The sequence below is a fragment of the Pseudophryne corroboree genome, chromosome 1 (genome assembly GCF_028390025.1).
Source record: "Pseudophryne corroboree isolate aPseCor3 chromosome 1, aPseCor3.hap2, whole genome shotgun sequence".
In the NCBI taxonomy this organism is placed as follows: Eukaryota; Metazoa; Chordata; class Amphibia; order Anura; family Myobatrachidae; genus Pseudophryne; species Pseudophryne corroboree.
In genome coordinates, this window is record NC_086444.1 from 1,008,947,772 (window position 1) to 1,008,958,825 (window position 11,054).

Genomic DNA, 11,054 nt, shown 5'->3' on the forward strand with positions numbered 1-11,054 from the left:
GATGTTGGTGAGGAGGCGGAGCAATTGCCTGAAATGGTGATGTCACTCTCTAGGGAGTCGACACCGGAATGGATGGCTTATTTAAGGAATTACGTGATAATGTCAACACGCTGCAAGGTCGGTTGACGACATGTGACGGCCGGCAAACAAATTAGTACCTGTTCAGGCGTCTCAAACACCGTCAGGGGCTGTAAAACGCTCATTTACCTCAGTCGGTCGACACAGACACGGACACTGACTCCAGTGTCGACGGTGAAGAAACAAACGTATTTTCCTTTAGGGCCACACGTTACATGTTAAGGGCAATGAAGGAGGTGTTACATATTTCTGATACTACAAGTACCACAAGAAGGGTATTATGTGGGGTGTGAAAAAACTACCTGTAGTTTTTCCTGAATCAGATAAATTAAATGAAGTGTGTGATGATGCGTGGGTTTCCCCCGATAGAAAATTATTGGCGGTATACCCTTTCCCGCCAGAAGTTAGGGCGCGTTGGGAAACACCCTTTAGGGTGGATAAGGCGCTCACACGCTTATCAAAACAAGTGGCGGTACCGTCTCCAGATAGGGCCGCCCTCAAGGAGCCAGCTGAGAGGCTGGAAAATATCCTAAAAAGGTATATACACACATACTGGTGTTATACTGCGACCAGCGATCGCCTCAGCCTGGATGTGCAGCGCTGGGGTGGCTTGGTCGGATTCCCTGACTGAAAATATTGATACCCTTGACAGGGACAGTATTTTATTGATTATAGAGCATTTAAAGGATGCATTTCTATATATGCGAGATGCACAGAGGGATATTTGCACTCTGGCATCAAGAGTAAGTGCGATGTCCATATCTGCCAGAAGATGTTTATGGACACGACAGTGGTCAGGTGATGCAGATTCCAAACGGCACATGGAAGTATTGCCGTATAAAGGGGAGGAGTTATTTGGGGTCGGTCCATCGGACCTGGTGGCCTCGGCAACAGCTAGAAAATCCACCTTTTTTACCCCAAATCACATCTCAGCAGAAAAAGACACCGTCTTTTCAGCCTCAGTCCTTTCGTCCCCATAAGGGCAAGCGGGCAAAAGGCCAGTCATATCTGCCCAGGGATAGAGGAAAGGGAAGAAGACTGCAGCAGGCAGCCCATTCCCAGGAACAGAAGCCCTCCACAGCTTCTGCCAAGTCCTCAGCATGACGCTGGGGCCGTACAAGCGGACTCAAGTGCGGTGGGGGGTCGTCTCAAGAGTTTCAGCGCGTAGTGGGCTCACTCGCAAGTGGACCCCTGGATCCTACAAGTAGTATCCCAGGGGTACAGACTGGAGATTCGAGACGTCTCCCCCTCGCAGGCTCCTGATGTCTGCTTTACCAACGTCTTCCTCCGACAGGGAGGCAGTATTGGAAACAATTCACAAGCTGTATTCCCAGCAGGTGATAATCAAAGTACCCCTCCTACAACAAGGAAAGGGGTATTATTCCACACTATATTGTGGTACTGAAGCCAGACGGCTCGGTGAGACCTATTCTAAATGGGAAATCTTTGAACACTTACATACAAAGGTTCAAATCAAGATGGAGTCACTCAGAGCAGTGATAGCGAACCAGGAAGAAGGGGACTATATGGTGTCCCTGGACATCAAGGATGCTTACCTCCATGTCCCAAATTGCCCTTCTCACCAAGGGTACCTCAGGTTCGTGGTACGGAACTGTCACTATCAGTTTCAGACGCTGCCGTTTGGATTGTCCACGGCACCCCGGGTCTTTACCAAAGTAATGGCCAAAATGATGATTCTTCTTCAAAGAAAAGGCGTCTTAATTATCCCTTACTTGGACGATCTCCTGATAAGGGCAAGGTCCAGAGAACAGTTGGAAGTCGGAGTAGCACTATCTCAAGTAGTTCTACGACAGCACGGGTGGATTCTAAATATCCAAAATCGCAGCCGTTTCCGACGACACGTCTGCTGTTTCCTAGGGATGGTTCTGGACACAGTCCAGAAAAAGGTGTTTCTCCCGGAGGAGAAAGCCAGGGAGTTATCCGAGCTAGTCAGGAACCTCCTATAACCAGGAAAAGTGTCAGTGCATCATTGCACAAGAGTCCTGGGAAAAATGGTGGCTTATTACGAAGCGATTCCATTCGGCAGATTCCACGCAAGAACTTTTCAGTGGGATCTGCTGGACAAATGGTCCGGATCGCATTTTCAGATGCATCAGCGGATAACCCTATCTCCGAGGACAAGGGTGTCTCTCCTGTGGTGGTTACAGAGTGCTCATCTTCTAGAGGGCCGCAGATTCGGCATTCAGGATTGGATGCTGGTGACCACGGAGGCCAGCCTGAGAGGCTGGGGAGCAGTCACACAGGGAAAAAATTTCCAGGGAGTGTGATCAAGTCTGGAGATTTTTCTCCACATAAATATACTGGAGCTAAGGGCAATTTACAATGCTCTAAGCTTAGCAAGACCTCTGCTTCAAGGTCAGCCGGTATTGATCCAGTGGGACAACATCACGGCAGTCGCCCACGTAAACAGACAGGGCGGCACAAGAAGCAGGAGGGCAATGGCAGAAACTGCAAGGATTTTTCGCTGGGCGGAAAATCATGTGATAGCACTGTCAGCAGTGTTCATTCCGGGAGTGGACAACTGGGAAGCAGATTTCCTCAGCAGGCACAACCTCCACCCGGGAGAGTGGGGACTTCATTGGGAAGTCTTCCACATGATTGTGAACCGTTGGAAAAGACCAAAGGTGGACATGATGGCGTCCCGCCTGAACAAAAAACTGGACAAGTATTGCGCCAGGTCAAAAGACCCTCAGGCAATAGCTGTGGACGTTCTGGTAACACCGTGGGTGTACCAGTCGGTGTATGTCTTCCCTCCTCTGCTTCTCATACCCAAGGTATTGAGAATTATAAGACGTAGAGGAGTAAGAACTATACTCGTGGCTCCGGATTGGCCAAGAAGGACTTGGTACCCGGAACTTCAAGAGATGCTCACAGAGGACTCATGGCCTCTGCCGCTAAGAAGGGACTTGCTTCAGCAAGTACCATGTCTGTTCCAAGACTTACCGCGGCTGCGTTTGACGGCATGGCGGTTGAACGCCGGATCCTAAGGGAAAAAGGCATTCCGGAAGAGGTCATTCCTACCCTGGTCAAAGCCAGGAAGGAGGTGACCGCACAACATTATCACCACATGTGGCGAAAATATGTTGCGTGGTGTGAGGCCAGGAAGGCCCCATGAAGAAATTTCAACTCGGTCGTTTCCTGCATTTCCTGCAAACAGGAGTGTCTATGGGCCTCAAATTGGGGTCCATTAAGGTTCAAATTTCGGCCCTGTCGATTTTCTTCCAGAAAGAATTGGCTTCAGTTCCTGAAGTCCAGAAGTTTGTCAAGGGAGTACTGCATATACAACCCCCTTTTGTGCCTCCAGTGGCACTGTGGGATCTCAACGTAGTTCTGGGATTCCTAAAATCACATTGGTTTAAACCGCTCAAATCTGTGGATTTGAAATATCTCACAGGGAAAGTGACCATGCTGTTGGCCCTGGCCTCGGCCAGGCGAGTGTCAGAATTGGCGGCGTTTGTCTCAAAAAAGCCCATATCTGATTGTCCATTCGGACAGGGCAGAGCTGCGGACTCATCCCCAGTTTCTCCCTAAGGTGGTGTCAGTGTTTCACCCGAACCAGCTTATTGTGGTACCTGCGGCTACTAGGGACTTGGAGGACTCCAAGTTGCTAGATGTTGTCAGGGCCCTGAAAATATAGTTTCCAGGACGGCTGGAGTCAGGAAAACTGACTTGCTGTTATCCTGTATGCACCCAACAAACTGGGTGCTCTTGCTTCTAAGCAGACGATTGCTAGTTGGATGTGTAGTACAATTCAGCTTGCACATTCTGTGGCAGGCCTGCCACAGCCAAAATATGTAAATGCCCATTCCACAAGGAAGGTGGGCTCATCTTGGGTGGCTGCCCGAGGGGTCTCGGCTTTACAACTTTGCCGAGCTGATACTTGGTCAGGGGCACACCCTGACTGAGGAGGACCTGGAGTTCTCTCATTCGGTGCTGCAGAGTCATCCGCACTCTCCCGCCCGTTTGGGAGCTTTGGTATAATCCCCATGGTCCTGACGGAGTCCCCAGCATCCACTTAGGACGTCAGAGAAAATAAGAATTTACTTACCGATAATTCTATTTCTCGTAGTCCGTAGTGGATGCTGGGCGCCCATCCCAAGTGCGGATTGTCTGCAATACTTGTACATAGTTATTGTTACAAAAATCGGGTTATTATTGTTGTGAGCCATCTTTTCAGATGCTCCGCTGTTATCATGCTGTTAACTGGGTTCAGATCACAGGTTGTACAGTGTGATTGGTGTGGCTGGTATGAGTCTTACCCGGGATTCAAAATCCTTCCTTATTGTGTACGCTCGTCCGGGCACAGTATCCTAACTGAGGCTTGGAGGAGGGTCATAGGGGGAGGAGCCAGTGCACACCACCTGATCCTAAAGCTTTTACTTTTGTGCCCTGTCTCCTGCGGAGCCGCTAATCCCCATGGTCCTGACGGAGTCCCCAGCATCCACTACGGACTACGAGAAATAGAATTATCGGTAAGTAAATTCTTATTTTTTTGCAGCGCTGCGATCAGGTCAAAACTCTGCAAAACTGCGCATGTGTATGCACCGCAATGCGCAGGCGCGTCGTACGAGTACAAAGCGGATCGGTGCTGGGCGATGGATTTAACGAAGAATCCATTCGCACAGCCGATCGCAAGAAGATTGACAGGAAGAGGGCGTTTATGGGTGTCAACTACTGTTTCCAGGGAGTGGTTGGAAAAACGCAGGCGTGTCCAAGCGTTTGCAGGGCGGGTGTCTGACATCAATTCCTGGACCGGACAGGCTGAAGGGATCGCAGCGGCTGTGTAAGTTCAGACCTACTCAGAAACTGCACAAAGCTTTTTTTGTACCGCTCGGCTGCACAAGCACACTTGCAAAGTTAAAATACACTCCCCCATAGGCGGTAACTATCTGATCGCAGAGTTGAAAAAAATAGCTAGCGAGCGATCAACTCGGAATGACCCCCTTGTGTCAGTTCTGGTAGCCACAGCTATGATCAAAGGAGACTGTGAGTAAAAACTGTAAAACCGAGACCTCTCTACTGAGATACTGAGAACTGTTAAGCACTGTTAAGAGATACTGAGAACCATTGAGAGAGTCAAAGAACCACTGAGAGATAATAAGAACTGTTGGAAGCTATTGGAAACTATTGAGAATATATTGAGATACTGAAAGTGTATTGGGAAGCATATTAAAAGTACTGTGCAACTCTAACTTGTGCAAACTCTGAATGTGCAGACAGCATGATATATACCTTGTTTGAGCTGCTATTGAGCCAGTGACTGAGTCTAACAGTATAAAGAGAGTACGCTATTTTGTGAGAGAATGTTAAGGCTGATTAAAGAGCAATTTGGGACTGAGCTAGTGATACTGGTAAGTGCTGAAGATAATGGTGCTATCAAAAGTGGCACTGTGTTTATTACGCCTTATCATTGGAAAGCCAAAGCTATTGTTTTTCTGGAATCAGGAAATACCAGCATTAGATGTTAATCCTATCACTTTTGACTACTGTGGATGACAAATACATGCATGTTATAGGACAGTGACCAGCCAGTAATGGAGTACTCCAATTACAGAACTTTGTGTTCACTTTAAAGTACATGTCTGAGTGGTCTGTTGTTTTTCCCTAAATAATCTGTTTTGCTATTATTATATGTGTGTCTTTTGGAGGTTATTGTGTCTACAATATATCTTTTTACTCCCCTTCAATAAATCTACTTGATTATACTATTTATTAAGACGGTCCCATTATGTCATTTTACTGTATGTTTGGAAAGCCTCTCTGTTACAACCTTAGGTGGATAAATCCAGGGCCGTCTTTTCGTATGGGCTCAGTGGGCTCTTGCCCAAGGGCCCCAAGTGAATAAGGGCCCTAGGCTGATCGCTGAGGGTCCCCTCTTTCCAGGGGTACCAGATTTTTGAAAATCGGCTCTGGGGAACCAGAGATATCCGACTTGAAAGCAGTGGTCCCCATCTAAGCCTGTTAATTGCTCTTCCCAGCCAGATATTTCGGGTTCTGTCTGACTTTGAGTATTTCTAAGGGTATAAGCCAAAAGCTGGGACTCTCCCCTTTTAGTGGACACTGGCAGCTTGTTTCTACTATGCCCAGAACCAGAGATATCAGCCTTCAAGCAGCTGGTCCCTGCTCCAGCTCCACATGCCTAATATGCAGTTGTATATATTCATTGGTGAATTGCTCTGGCTCCTGAACTCTGATCCCCAAGTCCCCAGAACCTTCTGAAAGGTGGGACTCTCTAGTATTTTATTCCATTCAAAGCTAAGAAATTTATTTTCAGGAACTTGAGATATCTGCAGTCAAGCAAGCTGCCCTCCCACCGTAAAATTATAAATGTTAAGCCCACTCCACTAGCCACCCCTCCCCTACATATTAAACACCCCCTACCACCCTGGAAGTCATGTACCAGGGCTTCTTCATTCAGCCCAATGACCCCTTCTACAGTTTAGCCCCATCTGTGCAGTAAAGGAGTGATTAGCAGAAATCACTGCTTCAGGTCCTACATGCTGAGCAGAAGATAGAACACCACCTACTGCCCGCTGGACATCAAAGCTGCTGCTGATAGCTCCTCCCACCCCTACCGCTGGAGGATGGGTAGGGGGCCCAGTGCATTGCTGTGCCCAGGGGCCTACACTGCTCTTAAGACGGCTCTGGATAAATCACATGGAGTTTTTGCTAGAGAAGACCATCTACACCAAGCTTATCTGTGACCACACCTGGAATACCACATGATCACCAACAAAGCCTTCAATGATTGTACATAAGTTTTTAATGTTACCTGTTTCATGCCCTTCGTCTTTGGAACTCCCTTTCTCAACTAGTCATATATATGAAATCTTCTTTATTCTCCCCATTTCACCATACATATCTCCAATTCTCTACTTCTTTGTCTCCTACTCCCTTTCCTATGCCTGGTGCAGGTTCATGAAGTGTTGAACACCCTTCTCTCCTCCATTACTCACCACTGTTGGGCCTTCAGGTTATAGTACGTTGCCCAGTCTTCGAGCACTCAGGTTAATCCTTACTTTCTGTTTACTGACACTTTTTACTTACAGGCACTGGAAACGGCTATGGGGACCAGATTCACTCCAAGTTATACCAACCAATATATGGGGACTTTTGAGTCATGCCATCGGTGGGGATGAGGATCCTGGAACTCTCTGGTCTTTTATAGCCATTATTTTAATTATTTAGGATGGTGATCTAGCACGGCAGAAAAAATTATTTCTCATCTTAACACCAACACTTTTTATTTACAATTCACATGCATATTTCTCTGACGTCCTAGTGGATGCTGGGAACTCCGTAAGGACCATGGGGAATAGCGGCTCCGCAGGAGACTGGGCACAAAAGTAAAGCTTTAGGACTACCTGGTGTGCACTGGCTCCTCCCCCTATGACCCTCCTCCAAGCCTCAGTTAGATTTTTGTGCCCGGCCGAGAAGGGTGCACACTAGGGGCTCTCCTGAGCTTCTTAGTGAAAGTTTAGTTTTAGGTTTTTTATTTTCAGTGAGACCTGCTGGCAACAGGCTCACTGCATCGAGGGACTAAGGGGAGAAGAAGCGAACCTGCCTGCTTGCAGCCAGCTTGGGCTTCTTGGCTACTGGACACCATTAGCTCCAGAGGGACCGAACACAGGCCCAGCCTCGGAGTCCGGTCCCAGAGCCGCGCCGCCGGCCTCCTTAAAGAGCCAGAAGCAAGAAGAGGTCCGGAAAATCGGCGGCAGAAGACATCAGTCTTCACCAAGGTAGCGCACAGCACTGCAGCTGTGCGCCATTGCTCCTCATACACACCTCACACTGCAGTCACTGAGGGTGCAGGGCGCTGGGGGGGGGGCGCCCTGAGCAGCAATAAAAACACCTTGGCTGGCAAACATACATCACATATAACCCCCAGGGCTATATGGATGTATTTTAACCCCTGCCAGAATCCATAAAAATGCGGGAGAAAAGTCTGCGAAAAAGGGGCGGAGCCTATCTCCTCAGCACACTGGCGCCATTTTCTCTCACAGCTCCGTTGGAGGGAAGCTCCCTGGCTCTCCCCTGCAGTTACTACACTACAGAAAGGGGTTAAAAAAAGAGAGGGGGGCACTAATTAGGCGCAGTATTAATAAAACAGCAGCTATAAGGGGAAAAACACTTCTATAAGGTTATCCCTGTATATATATAGCGCTCTGGTGTGTGCTGGCATACTCTCCCTCTGTCTCCCCAAAGGGCTAGTGGGGTCCTGTCCTCTATCAGAGCATTCCCTGTGTGTGTGCTGTGTGTCGGTACGATTGTGTCGACATGTATGAGGAGGAAAATGGTGTGGAGGCGGAGCAATTGCTTGTAATGGAGATGTCACCCCCTAGGGAGTCGACACCTGAGTGGCTGAGCTTATGGAAGGAATTACGTGACAGTGTCAGCTCTTTACAAAAGATTGATGACATGAGACAGCCGGCTACTCAGCCTGTGCCTGTCCAGGTGTCTCAAAGGCCATCAGGGGCTCTAAAACGCCCGTTACCTCAGATGGCAGATACAGACGCCGACACGGATACTGACTCCAGTGTCGACGATTAAGAGACGAATGTGACTTCCAGTAGGGCCACACGTTACATGATTGAGGCTATGGAAAATGTTTTACATATTTCTGATAATACCAGTACCACTAAAAAGGGTATTATGTTGGGTGAGAAAAAACTGCCTGTAGTTTTTCCTGCATCTGAGGAATTAAATGAAGTGTGTGATGATGCGTGGGTTTCCCCCGATAAAAACTGTTAATTCCTAAAAAGTTATTAGCATCATACCCCTTCCCGCCAGAGGATAGGGCACGTTGGGAAACACCCCCTAGGGTGGATAAAGCGCTCACACGCTTGTCTAAACAGGTGGCACTACCGTCCCCGGATACGGCCGCCCTTAAGGAACCTGCTGACAGAAAGCAGGAAAATATCCTAAAAATGTATATACACTCACACGGGTGTGATACTGCGACCAGCAATCGCCTCAGCCTGGATGTGCAGTGCTGGGGTGGCTTGGTCAGATTCCCTGACTGACAATATTGATACCCTAGATAGGGACAGTATATTACTGACTATAGAGCATTTAAAAGATGCATTTCTATATATGCGTGATGCACAGAGGGATATTTGCCGACTGGCATCAAGAGTAAGTGCGCTGTCCATTTCTGCCAGAAGAGGGTTATGGACAAGACAGTGGTCAGGTGATGCTGATTCCAAAAGGCATATGGAAGTATCGCCTTATAAAAGGGAGGAGTTATTTGGGGTAGGTCTAACAGACCTGGTGGCCACGGCAACGGCTGGGAAATCCACATTTTTACCCCAGGTAGCCTCTCAACATAAGAAGACGCCGTATTATCAGGCGCAGTCCTTTAGGCCCCATAAGGGCAAGCGGGCAAAAGGCTCCTCATTTCTGCCCCGTGGCAGAGGGAGAGGAAAAAGGCTGCAGCAAACAGCCAGTTCCCAGGAACAGAAGCCCTCTCCCTTTTCTGCCAAGTCCTCAGCATGACGCTGGGGCTTTACAAGCGGACTCAGGCACGGTGGGGGCCCGTCTAAAAAAATTCAGCTTGCAGTGGGCTCACTCACAGGTGGACCCCTGGATCTTTCAGGTGGTATCTCAGGGGTACAAATTGGAATTCGAGACGTCTCCCCTTCGCCGTTTCCTAAAGTCTGCTTTACCGACGTCTCCCTCCGACAGGGAGGCGGTATTGGAAGCCATTCACAAGCTGTATTCCCAGCAGGTGATAATCAAGGTACCCCTCCTACAACAGGGAAAGGTGTATTATTCCACGCTGTTTGTGGTACCGAAGCCGGACGGCTCGGTGAGACCTATTTTAAATCTGAAATCCTTGAACACTTACATACAAAGGTTCAAATTCAAGATGGAGTCACTCAGAGCGGTGATTGCGAACCTGGAAGAAGGGGATTATATGGTGTCTCTGGACATCAAGGATGCTTATCTCCATGTCCCAATTTACCCTTCTCACCAAGGGTACCTCAGGTTTGTGGTACAGAACTGTCACTATCAGTTTCAGATAGTCGGGGTAGCACTATCTCAAGTAGTGTTGCGGCAGCACGGTTGGATTCTCAATATTCCAAAATCGCAGCTGATCCCGACGACACGTCTTCTATTCCTAGGGATGATCCTGGACACAGTCCAGAAAAAGGTGTTTCTCCCGGAGGAGAAAGCCAGGGAGTTATCCGAACTAGTCAGAAACCTCCTAAAACCAGGCCAAGTGTCAGTGCATCAGTGCACAAGGGTCCTGGGAAAAATGGTGGCTTCCTACGAAGCAATTCCATTCGGCAGATTCCACGCAAGAACTTTCCAGTGGGACCTGCTGGACAAATGGTCCGGATCGCATCTTCAGATGCATCAGCGGATAACCCTGTCACCAAAGACAAGGGTGTCTCTCCTGTGGTGGTTGCAGAGTGCTCATCTTCTAGAGGGCCGCAGATTCGGCATTCAGGACTGGGTCCTGGTGACCACGGATGCCAGCCTGCGAGGCTGGGGAGCAGTCACACAGGGAAGAAATTTCCAGGGCTTGTGGTCAAGCCTGGAGACATCACTTCACATAAATATTTCTTTATCATCCACTAGGGGTCACTGGAGTACTCTTGGGATATGGACGGCTTCCACCGGAAGAAGGCACTGAATAAATTAATTTTTGAGACTACTCCTCCCCTCCATATCCTCGAGCACTTCAGTGTTTTTTCTGTGCTCGACACAGTTAGAAGGCATAGTGGAGCTCGTCCACGAAGTATTGGAATTTTTTTTTTTAGTTCCTAAGTTTTTCTTCTTTCAAGGATTTCCACGTCCTTTCCCCCCTTCTAACAGGCGTGGGTCAGGGACAGTGGAAGCGGCTGAGAACAGCCGTGAGTGTCGGACCTCTCTGTAAAGAGCTCCCTCACTCCACCTGCAGGCTGCCTGCAAAAAGCTGGACGGAGCTTGGATGAGAAGCCCCGTCATAG